Source organism: Polypterus senegalus, unplaced genomic scaffold (assembly GCF_016835505.1).
Source record: "Polypterus senegalus isolate Bchr_013 unplaced genomic scaffold, ASM1683550v1 scaffold_881, whole genome shotgun sequence".
NCBI lineage: Eukaryota > Metazoa > Chordata > Cladistia > Polypteriformes > Polypteridae > Polypterus > Polypterus senegalus.
In genome coordinates this window covers 35,844-49,294 of record NW_024385509.1, presented here as the reverse complement: position 1 = coordinate 49,294, position 13,451 = coordinate 35,844, and the positions used below count along the sequence as shown (strand labels likewise).

The following is a 13,451-nucleotide window of genomic DNA, read 5'->3' as shown; positions in this document are numbered from 1 at the left end:
AATCAAAGAACAGAATGGTGCATAAAACCAGAGCCATTAAACACGAGGCAAGTTGAATTTACAGGCAGGAAAAATAATAATAAACCATAAACACAAAACTAACAAGAATGAAATGCCGGTGAGTTTGTTTCCTTTCCAGAGTCAATCTTGAACAACCATTAAAGTCAGAGCACTGACTGACCCTTAGGTCCTTATTGTAGTGACATCACCCATTGCACTCTCACCATCCGCCATCATAAGTAATGGCATAGGAGCAGAACGATTGAAATGCTGGTTCAAATAAGAAAACACAAGATGGTGCTGAGGGAAAAAAGCAAATCATTTTAATGTGGCCTCAAAACCCTAGAAATCCTCAGAATCCTAATCCTTAATTTTTTTTTTAAGACAAAGGAAAAATTGGAAAACAAATTGCTGGCACAAAGTCTCCTCAACTCTCTGCTCACCTGGGCTGCTGCTGTAATTGTGGGTGGGATGTCTCACCTATACTGGTATCAGCAGAAGGATGGTTGGAGGGTGCAGTACTCTAAGGTGACAGTGGATTAGGGTGGTCAAACCTTTTAAAAAGAAGTTGTTCATCAGGATTGCTCTCTCCACATCTCTCTCGATGGTGGCACCCGCTGAGCTGCAGCCAGTGATGATCTTCATCCCATCCACACTTCCTTCATGCTGTTATTCAGCAACTCTGCTCCAGCTTTCTCCTGTACTGTTCCTTCACTGCCCTGAGGCTGGACTCGAGTTCCTTGTGCACGCACTTGAGCTCATGCTGATCACCACCTTTAAAAGCCCTTTTCTTCTGGTTCAAAAGGCCTTTGATGTCACTTGTAATCCATGGCTTGTTGTTAGCATAGCAGCTGCACTGTTCTTACTGGAACTACAATGTCCATACAGAAGCTGATGTAATCAGTTGTGCATTCAACAGCCTCTTCAATGTTCTCACTATGTGATCTCAGCAATATATCCCAGTCTGTAGTTCCAAAGCAGTCTCTCAGAGCCTGCTCTTCCTCAGGGGACCACTTCCTGAATGAGCGTGTGGTTGTAGGTAGCGCCTTCACTCTTGGTTTGTAGTGAGGCTGAAGCAGAACCAGGTTATGATGTGCGTTTCTAAGCACAGGCAGTGGGTGGCGCTATGCGTCTTTAACGCTTTGCATACAGTAGGTCAATAGTCCTGTTTCCCGAGTGTTACAATCCACATACTGGAAGAAGACAGGTAATGTTTTGTCCAGCGTCACATGGTTAAAGTCTTCAGCGATTGGCACAAGTGCTGCGTTTATGTAGCAACTGCAGAATGGATGATGTCACTCGCTTTCTCTGCATTCGCTTGAGGATGTAAACAATAACAGCAATCACGTGTCCAAACTCTCTGGGCAAGTAATAGGGACGCAGACTTACGGCCAACAGTTCAATGTCCCTGCAGCAAGTGGAGATTTTAACGTTTACATGTCCTGAGTTGCACCACTTTGTATTGACATAGAGCGAGTCCTCCTCCTTTCTTCTTCCCGCAGGTATTTGCGTCTTTGTCTGCTCTAACTGTGGTAAACCCGGGAAGCTCCACGTTAGCATCTGTGATGATAGCGTTAACCACGTTTCACTAAAACACAGCAAGCTGCATTCTCTGTATGTTCTGACATTTTCACCAGCACAGCCAGTTAAATTCGATCTTATTTTGTAGTGAGTTTACATTTCCCAGGATCACAGAAGGCAGCCAAGGTTTATAGTGCCACTTTCTTGCAAGCCGCTGGCTTTTATTTTAGAGCCGCTCGGCTCTCGATGTCATCTTCTTACCTCTTCAGGTAAATAGGGAACCACACTGATGTGGGTATTTCTTCTCAGTGCTTGAAGTTGACTACTTGAATAGGAGAGTCTCAGCGTGTAAAAATCCGCCAAGTAGTAAATGCAGTAAAAAGTGTCCAGGAGCAATTCCACATAAAAGAAGTGGTAGAAGTGATCAGTGAAATGGAGAATAATGAGAAAATGGTAAAGTCATACACAGAACTGCTGGAATGGCTGCCACTCACGCAGCACGGATGTCCATCCATCCATTATCCAACCGCTGAATCTGAACACAGGGTCACGGGGTCTGCCAGAGCTAATCCCAGCCAACACAGGGCAGGAACCAATTCTGGGCAGGGTGCCAACCCACCTAACCTGCATGTCTTTGGAAGGAAACCGAGTGCCGGAGGAAACCCACGCAGACACAGGGAGAACATGCAACTCCACGCAGGGAGGACCCAGGAAGCAACCCAGGTCTCTTAACTGTGAGGCAGCAGCACTACCACTGCGCCCACCGTGCCGCCAGTACTGGAAGTAGAAAAAGAAAAAGTGTTTCTTAAACATGTCCGTGATGGGTCAGCACATAATTGTGTCGTAAAAACTGACCAAATTTGTCGAAATATGAATCCTGTATCAAGTCGTCATAGTGCAGTATGTGAAACAATGCAGTTAATGATCACAGAGAGCTTCTGATTCTGTGGCACTGAAATATAATAAGATGGGCTTGTGACAGGCAGGCTTTTGAGGTGAAGGCACAGACGCAAGTTTGAAATGTTGAGATGAAAATAGCAGGGTGGCATGAGGATGTGATGATTCTGGGGTTTTGTGAGGTGTGAGTGAATAGAGTGATGGTATATATAGTGCCATGGAAGTGTTTTTACAGTAAACAAAGTTTCAGTGGTCATGGACAACTGTCCAGTCCTCGTTATGTGTTCACATTTACAGAATACATTGAAATGAAATCTGCACCTGAGGTGTAAAAGTCTTTGTATTAAGTTTACGTTCCTTAAAGAAGAAGAATTCCTTCTTGTTACTATTGTAAAGTAGTTTGATAAATATCAGTCTACTGGTAGTGTGAAAGACTTGTTTGTTAAATCACTGAGATCTGCAAGAAAATCAGAAAATATCAAAAGGTGAGACAAGCAGTAGACATACATCACCATGTTAGTCAGTGTAAAATGAATAGACACCAAAAAGTGGTTTGGGGCAGCCAACCGTATATTTGAATAAGGCTGCAATAATGGAGCTTTGGCAACACAGAAGTGTACCAGCTGAGTCCCAAACAGAAACTGAGTAACAATGTAAGATGACTGGCTTTTAAAACAGGTAACCGAAGTGACATTATCTGGAGCTGGAGCCGGGAAATGATGTCATCGGCCAGAACCGGAAGTTAGTCGTTGCCTAGAACTGGAAGTGATGTCATTGGAATCAGGCAGAATTTCCTGTGTCTGGTCTGCAGAGGTAGAAGAGAAAGGTTTTGCCCCTGCCACACCCTGGCCTGGCATGGAATTACCTTTTTTTGGTCCTTCTAGCTGCCTTCCATGTGCACATGCGTGACATCAGTTGAGTTAAACATTTCAGACTGGACTGTTCAATTAATTATTCAGCAAGGTTTATCCCATTACACATTTAGAAATGGTTAATTGAACAGTTAAATGGAAACAGGAGAAAACATACTGTTAATGGTGGAGCTCATTAGAAAACCATAATTTTAATGTTGTTTAATACAAGGTGAATGATCTGAATTGATTAATTCATTTTGAGTAACTTCAGTCCTTAACTGGTGCAATGAGCTTTCATGCTGTGCATTTACAATTCAGAATCAGATTTCAAAGTCAGAATCACATTTATTTATTGGCCAGCTATGCACACATACAATAATTAGACTCCGGTTTTGGTGACTCGCCAAGTATAAGTTACATAATTGACATACACACAACAGTTAATCACACAATTCAAAAAAAATAAAAAAAAACCACAAGACAAAGAATGTAAATATAAACATATGATATAAAGTGCAGAGTGCAAAAGAAAAAAATTAACAGTATGTAAACAGTCTTGAGAATATTGCAAGACCCTGCGAGGTCTAGTTAGGATAAGATTAATCATTTGTGTGCCTGATGGCCTGTGGGAGAAAACTGTTCTTATATCTGCTTGTTTTGGTGTATATTAATCTAAAACGCCTGGCCGATGCAAGAAGTTGAGGGGTCAGTAATGATTTACCAGCCTCTTTCATGACTCTGGAGTAGTGCAGGTCCTGCAAGGTGGGCAGACTAGCACCAGTGATATTTTTGGCAGACCTGACTCTTCGTTGTAGTCTGTTTCAGTCATGTTTAGTCACTGATCCAACCACTGTTATGGATGAGCTGAGAACAGACTCAATGACTGCTGTTAAAATGGCATCAGCTGCTCTTGTGGAAGGTTGAACCTCCTCGCTGTCACAGGAAGTACATTTACTGTTGTGTATTTTTATGATGGGCCTACATTGGTCTCTCATTTCAAGTCTCTCAGGAATTAGAGATCCCAAATTGTGAAGGTTTCACAACTGACACAGCAGTATGAAGTGTGGAGAGGGGAGATAATAGTGTGGGATCATCAAATCCTCACACCACACCCCATGAAATTCTCTCTCTCAGCTTTACTAAAACATAACTGAGCATTTCCATGGGCAGTGATACCCTGTGTTGTGCTGAATTGGCCTGTGTGTTTTGTGTGTGTGTGTGTGTTCACCCTGTGATGGATGGCGTCCTGTCGAGGATCATTCCTGTCTTGCACCTTGCACTTGCAGGATAGGCTCCAGCCTCCCCATGACCCTGCTGAATAAACAGATTTGGAATATGGATGAAGACAGGATTGTTTTTTACAATATGTTAGTCTCTCACTTTCCTTTTTAGTAAAATTCAAATGCTTGAAAGGAAACAAAAACATTCAATTTTTATTTTATGCAGTCATTATTTTTTCTTTATGACTTCTTTGTCTCTAAGATAATAATCCTCTTCAGGGTCCCACTATAGTAACAATTTTCTAATGCGGGTCCTCATATTAAAGTTTAAGAATCCCTCGCATTAAACGTTTTAGACAAGAAAGTGGTGCCTGTTTGAGAACTGTACTTTCAACGCTCACCAATGATGAGGCAAAGGTAGGAGACTTCTGTGTTACTGATAAAAAGAAGGAACAGCAGACATGAGGAAGAGAGCAGAGAGTGAACTATGTTTCGGAGGAGATGAACTGACCATCTGTAACAGAATCAGTGTTAGCAAGAGGTTTTTTCAACAAGTCAGAGATAATGGCCACGACCACCAGTGCTCATCTCAAAACAAACATCTATTTTATGTATTTAAGAAATTCAAGGCCAAAGAAGAGCAAGAGGAGCCAGCAGGTGTGTGGAGAGTCCTTCATCAGTGACATAATGAACAAAGACAACATAGTGCTGGTTAACCTGTGGGAGGCACCTGGCTGAAGAATCCTGTATTTCCATCACCAAACCTGACAAGAATATTGAAGGAGGTGACAGAGGGAGGTGAGTCAATGGAGTCTCTTGAATATCAGAGAGATGACACATCCTAGGTGTACCAGTGTATGAGGCTCTCATGAGATGCTGATAGAGCCCCACACCAACAATGGCATGCCAGCTCTTAGTACCAGAGTCAAAGCTCCTGGTGCTCCCTCCAGTAGCTTTTCTTCTCTTTGTCAGGAGTCACACTGTAACTGTTTGAGGAGTGATATGTTCCTGCTGTTTGGTGGTCTCAATTAGATTTCACGCTTTTATTTTTGTCATGTTGCATGTTGATTAGTACAGCCTAGTGCTGCTGACTGTGTTATCCTTCTGTATGAGACAGAGACTCACCCTCCATTGTCCTTCTCTGTCTCTGGTTCTCACCTCCTTTTCAACTATAACCAGCAGGTGTACGTTTATTTTTTTTTAATTGGTCAAACATTCCAGCACAGGTTTTGATTTTCCATACTTTCTTCTTTCTTTTCAAACCTTCACTTTCAAATTCAAAGTAGCATTCTTCTTATGCTGTGACCATTTCCCACTATCATCCATTTCACTGTTACTTCAATGATCCTTTGCCTGTCCCCAGTTAGGTTATACACCTTAACATCTTGGCCCCCATGTTTTCTTTTATTGAGTATGAAACCTTCTGTGAGGACTGGTTGATCATCACAACGTCCCGCTGTGACTTGAAGGGCAGCAGAGCAAATTTAAGTCATTTTAAGTCATTTAAACCTTGTTAGACAAGTGGGTTGGATGATGGATGGATAGACGAGTCCTTCGTTGAACTCTCTACAGTAACAATGTCACTCAGGGTGCCTACTATTTGAGTTTCTCTGAATTTGATGTCTTCCTGGGACTTTGTTATCTGAGCAATGACACAACTTACCTGGCGTCCACTCTTTGTTTAACTATTTGGACAGCAGGGACTAACATGTTAGTCCTAACGTGTCACATTTACATAAGGAATGCATTTGGGGCTACGTTTTAAAAAATGTGTAAATGCTGTGTCTTTGAGTAATTTATAATTCCTAATGCTTATCTCTTCCTTCCTTTCAGGAATGGACCTCTTGCTTGACATTCAGGTCAGTCTCCAGCCCTATCCCATTAATGATCATATTAAAGGTAACCCACTGATCTTCTTTCACTGGTCTGCAGCTTATCAGTTCTTCTGCTCCACAGTTTCCTTACTTGTTCTCATTGTGACTTTTAGACATCCACAAGACACACAGATGTGGTGTTTTGAATCCACAAGGACTCTGGAGGATCAGGCATCTCCTGGAGATCCACATACCAGAGTTGTGGGCTTTGAGAATCGATACACAGAGCTGATGGTTATTGACCAGTACAGAAGGACATATAATGAGAGGCACCATGAACTGGAGAAGACTGGAAGGGTGCATGCAGAGCTAATAGAGGAGCGGACAAAAGTGAAATGTGAGCGAATCTGGACAGAGCAGCTTTTTAGAAGAAGTGCAGGAAGTGACATAGACTCTCACATTGTAGTGGTCAGTGGGGTGGCTGGAATTGGGAAGACCACCATGGTTCAGAAGATCATGTCTGACTGGGCCAGAGGCACTCAGTACCAGAGGTTTGCATTTGTGTTTCTGTTTAAATTCAGGGATTTGAACCTACTAGACACGGAGAAAGAGCCACAGATGCCTCTGACCAGGCTGATTGTAAGGCACTATAAATATCTCAATGACCTGAGACTAAGTGAAATCCTTCAGAAGCCTGAATCTCTCCTTTTATTTTTGATGGACTGGATGAGTACAAACACAAACTGGACTTCACACAGACACGGCTCTGCTCAGAACCAAATGACTACTTTCCTGTCCATACTGTGGTCACCAGCTTGGTCAGGAGGACATTACTGAAGGGTTGTACAGTCTTGATAACAACCAGACCAACAGCCTTGGTCTTTTTAGACAAGGTGAGAGTTGATCGATTTGCAGAGATCCTGGGGTTCTTCCCTGAACAAAGGCTGATGTACTTTAAGAAGTTCTTTGGTGATGCTGATCAGGGCTCTGAAGCTTTTCAGTATGTTGAGGAGAACGCCATCCTGTACACCATGTGCTTCAACCCTCGTACTGCTGGATTATCTGCTCTGTGCTGAAGAGCCACTTCATGACACCTGAAGAAGAGCGAGGAGCTGCCCCAGAACTGTCACCGAGCTCTTTGTGATGTTCCTTCATAACATCCTCACCAATCACAAACGAAAGCTAAAGACCAGAGGGGAATTCTGGTCAAACTGGGAAAGATGGCTTATCATGGGGTGGTGAATAGGACACTCTTATTTTATGACAAGATGGAGATGTCCACTTTTGGTCTCCAGCCAGTTATGTCCTCTCCATTCCTCTCAGGGTTCCTCAAAGAAATCCTTCAGAGAGAAAGCGCTCTGGAGCACACGACACACATTCTACCACCTCACCCTCCAGGAGTTCATGGCCTGCTCCTTCTACCTCAGGTCATCAGGGAGTGTCAAGGAGCTACTTGTGAAGCTGGACGCATGTGAAGATGGCCGGTTTGAGATTCTCACTCGATTCCTCACAGGACTGGCCAGGGATTCTGTATTTAAGACACTGGAGGGAGCGCTGGGGGAGTTTGAGAGGAATACAGCAAAGAACATACTGAAGTGGGTGAAGCAGAAAGCTGAACAGGCACTACAGGGACGAGATAAACGTGAAGTTCTGCGAGTGTGTCAGTGGCTCTATGAGACTCAGAATAAGAGATTAATTAGAGATGCCATTGGGAAGGATTTAAAGATGAACTTTAGTAAAATGACTTTATCTCCTCTGGACTGTGCTGTGCTGGGCTCTGTCATCAGCTGCTGTGGAGAACTTGAGGAGCTCAACCTGTTTGAGACACCGATCACCCCAGAGTGCATCAGGAGACTGGTGCCGGGGCTCATCTGCTGCAGACGTGTCATGTGAGTAATAAAACCTTCATGAGTTTAGTTTGATTGTTTGCTAACTGGGCGGCATGGTGGTGCAGGAATAGCGCTGTTGCCTTTAAGTGAATAGGCCATGGTTCGTGTCCCAGGTTCTGCTTGTGTGAAGTTTTCATAATCTCCCAATGTCCACATGCATTTTCCTCCCATAGTCCAAAGAGATACAAATTAGGTGGATTGGTAATGCTAAATTGGTCCTAGTGTGGGGTGAAATTCTGTCCAGGGGTTGTTCCTGCCTGCCCCATTTCATTGCTGGGATGCTCAATCTATCCTATGACCCTGCCCTGGGTAAAAGGTTTTAGAAGATAGCTGATAGTTGTTTCTAAGCAGAATTTTATTTGAAATTGTAAACTCACTGGGTCAGCAACAGTGTACCTCAGATACTACCATGCTAGCAATGAATCAAGACCAAACTACATAGAAGAGGAGATGATCCTCAGATCAAGATCAGTTCAAGTATTGAAATAATCAGTGGATATCTTTGTTTTCATACACATGTGCATGACATTACAAAGCAGAAAATACTCCCCCTTTAAAGAAACACAACATAATAAATATCTATAGCAATATTAACAGTATAGTCATACTTTTACAAAATAAAACACAGTCTATACTTAAAGAAACTGTTAAAAGTTGATAGACAGTCACGTGACACTGTGTCTGATAACTCAAGTACATCTCAGTTGTGTCAAAAAGCAGCCTCAGCACATCAACTTTGTGTTCTCCTCCAGCTTTTCAGTCAGCAGGGTGGTGGGATTTCTCTCCACTGTCTCAGCTAACTCCTCCAAGATTGTCCTGGACTGTCCCCAGACTGGGTATATGAGATGGTCCTGGAAGGTGTTAATGAAGCAATCTGACTTGAGCGTCTCCACCACCTGCTCTGCTGTGTTCTCTTGGGCAAAGCCAGCAAGTCAGCTTGCCCCATAAGCTGAATGCCTGGGCTCATGCTGGATGGTCACAGTTATTCTACCAGTCCTGGCAGCGCTGTGCTCAACAGACTGAGATGAACCCGTAACATGCTGGAATCTCCCACTTAAGGATTGGGAAGTTGGTGGCAGCAGGCTTGTCCATATCATAAGTATGTTGTGCCTCGCCTTTCAAGAAGGAGACAGAAGGTACACTCATTTCCGTTGTGGCCAGCATGACGAATGGCTGTTCTTTCAGAAATCAGCATGTAGGTCTCAGCGTCATCCATGAGCCACATAAGGATCAGTAACTGGGCATGAAACTTGGCCTAGTCAGCTTTCAACAGGCTGCAGCCTCTGTCATCTGCCACTGTAGCTGTGTGATCTGGTCGGCCAGCTGCTGTATTATCTCCAGAAGGTCTTTGTGTTTGCCAGTCTTACCCCGGCAAAATCCTGTCAACTGTGCCAGCTGTGTGGGGCAAATGAGACCCAAAGAAAAGTTGGGATATCAACTGGGCCACCCTGTTTACGGCAAGTGTCCAAAAATGAGCATGTGGTCGTGCAATAGAAATCAGGCATCACAAGTGCATTCTTAGCCTCTGTGGGTTGTCATGTAAGTTGAGTATCTGAAGCGGATCTGGGTCAGGAGGATCTGTCATGCAGATTTGAGACTCCATCTTCTGGGACCCCTTGCTTGAAGAGGCAGGGTTCATCTGACAGTGGGCGTGACCTCAATGGGGGGCTTCTCAGAGCTATAGAGGAGAAAAGAGTCAGCACTGTTAGTGCTGGTACCCCTTCTTGCCCCAGTGGGGCATTGCATACCTTGTCCGAGCCTGGAAGGTAATCCTCAGCCACCCATCCATGGCTATATATCTGTCTCTCAGAATGCTGCAGAATTCACCAGTCCATAACATATTTATGAAGGTGGAAAATCCTCAACTGTTCTAATTGGTAAACTCAATTCACTTACTACACAAACATTACAGACACAACATAATAATAATATTGGCAATAATGAACATTACCCATAGCTCATATGCAAATGCTGAAAATCATCACCAAATATTACTTGAAAACTATGGAAATTATCAAAATCAGTGTAAGTGAACAAGTCGCTTTTGGTGTGAAGTAGTGGCCAGTATACCACTGACAAAATACAGCTGTTTTGGGGGGTTTAAGTTAAGGAAGTGAACATTTTTTAAATCCTTTGATATAAAACAGAATAACAAGGTAGTCTGGTTCAGGGGCAATGCCACACTTTGTCTCAAGTCATGCTGGGTCTGCTGTGGCAGGTTCAGAGAATTAAACCTTTTTAGTCATCTGCAGAGAAGGTTGCATGGGAACCTCCTTGAGATCTTCAGAATTCTCAAAGGCTCTGATAAAGTTGAACCAGGAGAATTCACACATTTAAAAAAAAATCATAAACTCTTCAAAATGGAATGCAAATTATGGGAAACTGCATTGAAGAATGAAATCTAGAAGCAAGTTTTCATTCAAAAGTTTGTGGAATCTGAAAAGTAAAGACCAAAGGCCACATGTATAAATGGTGTGTACGCACAAACATTCCAGCTCATTTTGAGATGTATAAGAACTAAACTTAGCATAAAGCCATGCACATTTTCACAGCAGGGCACCCCCTTGCATACGCACTTTTCTGCTCCATTTTGCAAACTGGCGGCACCCAACGCCAAAGCAGTGCTACTGTTTCTGTGGTCTTTTCTTGTTTAGATTCACATCTATGATGCAGTTGTAATCAAATACACTGAAATTAATTGCATATAATTTAATATTTAATTCACTCAGTTGTAATCATTCTGTAACAATATAATGGCGCACAGAATGGCTAAACTATTCCAACTACCATGGCTACTTTAGTCTTGTTAGTAGACATAGTAAATAGAAGAATTAGAAGTGAGAGCACATATTTATAGATCATGCTGAATGGATTCAAATTATATTTCGATTTCTCTGAGCTATCCTCTTGGAGCTGAACTGGCGCCAGCTTTACAAAGGCAGACTTTGAGGAATTGTGCTCTAACTGCTCCTTTGTAAGTTCTGTCCACTCTCAGGTTTTTACCCACAGGTGCTTTTCAACGTGAGCTTGCTGACCGATCAGGTATTTGATAAACATCACTGAGTCACACCATGCCAGCTGTATAGGATGGTATTATCTGCTTGTCATCCAGATAGATAAGATTTCCTAACATAAAAGAACAATTCACAGCAACATCTGGTTTTCCAAATGTAATTAGAGTGGTCAACTGCACGAACATTGCTATTAAAATGGCACTGGATAAGTTATATCAACTAGGGATGAATCACCAAATGAATGAGCTGGCATTACATCATATATAGTTGGAGAACCTATAAAAATGGGAGCTCTGCACAATCCTTTTTCCAACTAGCATGGGAAAAGGCAGCAGTGTTTTTAACCTGAACCTGTCCCAGTCATCAATACATAAGACACAAAGTTCCTCCGGATATCAAGAGTGAGCCTGATATGGCCGTGCAATATGTAACATAGAGAATGGGAAAAGGCAGGTGTCATCCCGGCATGGAAACCACTCGGTAAGTGACAGTTCTTTGATCGATGGTGATCACCTCGATAGACATGTTAATGCGGGTACAGTTGGAATGATAAAGGAAATGGGTACCTGAACAATGTAAAATAAGTCAAAAATACCTAAACAATAATTATAATCGTAATAAACAAACAATAAAACAGCGGAGAAGCCGCGGATTAAACAAAAAGGCCGCAGTTATCAGCAGGGAGACGTGAATCCCGTGGCGAAGCAAGGAAGGGAATGTAGAGACTGAAGCGACGGATGGCCTTATATAGGCAGGCAGCCAACAACGTGGGAGGAGTGGGATGGGGGACCCAACGCCGCCCCACACGGCAACCGAGCTGCAGGCTATGGACGTTGTGAACGCTGGCCGGGCACAGACAGACGGACAACATTTTGCACCCAATACACTTTTATTTACACTATTTACAAGTTCGATAGTCACGTGCACTCACACAAACCCCAGTGCCGATTCCCCCAAGTCCAGGCCACACAGTCCTGTGCCTCTTTCCTCCTGGCCGCCTCCAGTCCTTCCTCAAGCTCCGTCCTTCTGCCTCCTGACTTCCACCAATGACTGGAGGGAGACGGCCCCTTTATGGGGGAGCGGATGGGCTCCAGCTGCTTCCCGCACTTAACGGTGGCCACACCCCTCTGTGGCGGAAGTGCCAGCTGCGCACCCGAAGCCGACCGTGTCTCCCGTCGTCGCCCCGCACTTCCTGGTGTGGCGGAAGTGCCGGGCTCCCGGGACAATTAGGCACTGGGCGCGCCTGGCGGTGGCCACGGTCCCTACAGGGCTGGGCTTCAAAGCCCCTACCCAAGGCCCCTGCATAACCAGGACGGACGCCCCACTCAGTCTGGAGGAGGCACACGCCTCCTCTGGTCCTCTAGGCCCCGGCCAGGCTCCAGCCCGGCCGAGGACCACATGGGATAAACCGGCATCGGGGCGCCGCCTGGCGGTGACCACGGGCCCCTACAGGGTAGGGCTTCCATGCCCTCGACCCGTGGCTCCCAACAGAACCAGGACGGACGCCCCCTCGCGGTCTGGAGGAGGCACAAGCCCTCCTCACGTCCTCCTGGGCGTCCCAGCCGGGCTCCAGCCCCGGCCGGGGACCACAACGTATATATGTACTGTGACAGATTAGGACTTTCTCGCTCCTTCGAACCCTCAGACCACACGTCAGACACCAGGTAAAAGTCCAATAATAATTGATTTATTATAATAATAATAATGTGCACAAAGCACCCTCCACTCCCAAATACTCAATAAACAATACAATACAATAATCCAGTCCTCCAATCTCCCAGACGCTTCGCCACCCTGCCTCCCAACTCAGCTCGTCTGTCTGGGATCTCCCACAGTCCTTTATAGTCCTCGGCCCGGAAGTGTTTCTGAGTCCTCAGTCCATGTGATTATCCAACACTTCCGGGTCAGGTAAAAACTTCTCTTTTTTCTTCAGCCCGGAAGTATATCATTTCTTCCGTTCCCGTGACTTGGAAATACTTCCGGGCTATACGGGAAAAATAAGTCCCTGCAGTGACTCCTGGCGGAACCCCTTGGTATCCGGCAGGGATTTACATTATAATCCCACTGTCCATATTTCCCTGCTGGCATTCGGGGCATCTCTATGCTGCAAGGAGGGCACCATCTGGCAGTTTGGAGGTGTTGGCCGGGATACACGGCCGGCAATCCCTTACAGTACGTAAGTAGGATTCAGTTAGCGTTGGGAACCCGCGTACCAAATTTCTTAAAGATGGGCCAATAAGTA

General features: G+C 44.5%; 1 long non-coding RNA gene across 1 annotated transcript; it reads left to right on the top strand.

The window, feature by feature from the left end:
* The first annotated feature begins 5,241 nt into the window (after nucleotides 1–5,241).
* Nucleotides 5,242–6,510, top strand: LOC120522311. Its single transcript, XR_005632349.1, has 3 exons — nucleotides 5,242–5,290; nucleotides 6,326–6,391; nucleotides 6,480–6,510. It is a non-coding gene; the product is annotated as an uncharacterized LOC120522311 (long non-coding RNA).
* Nucleotides 6,511–13,451: the final 6,941 nt, after the last annotated feature.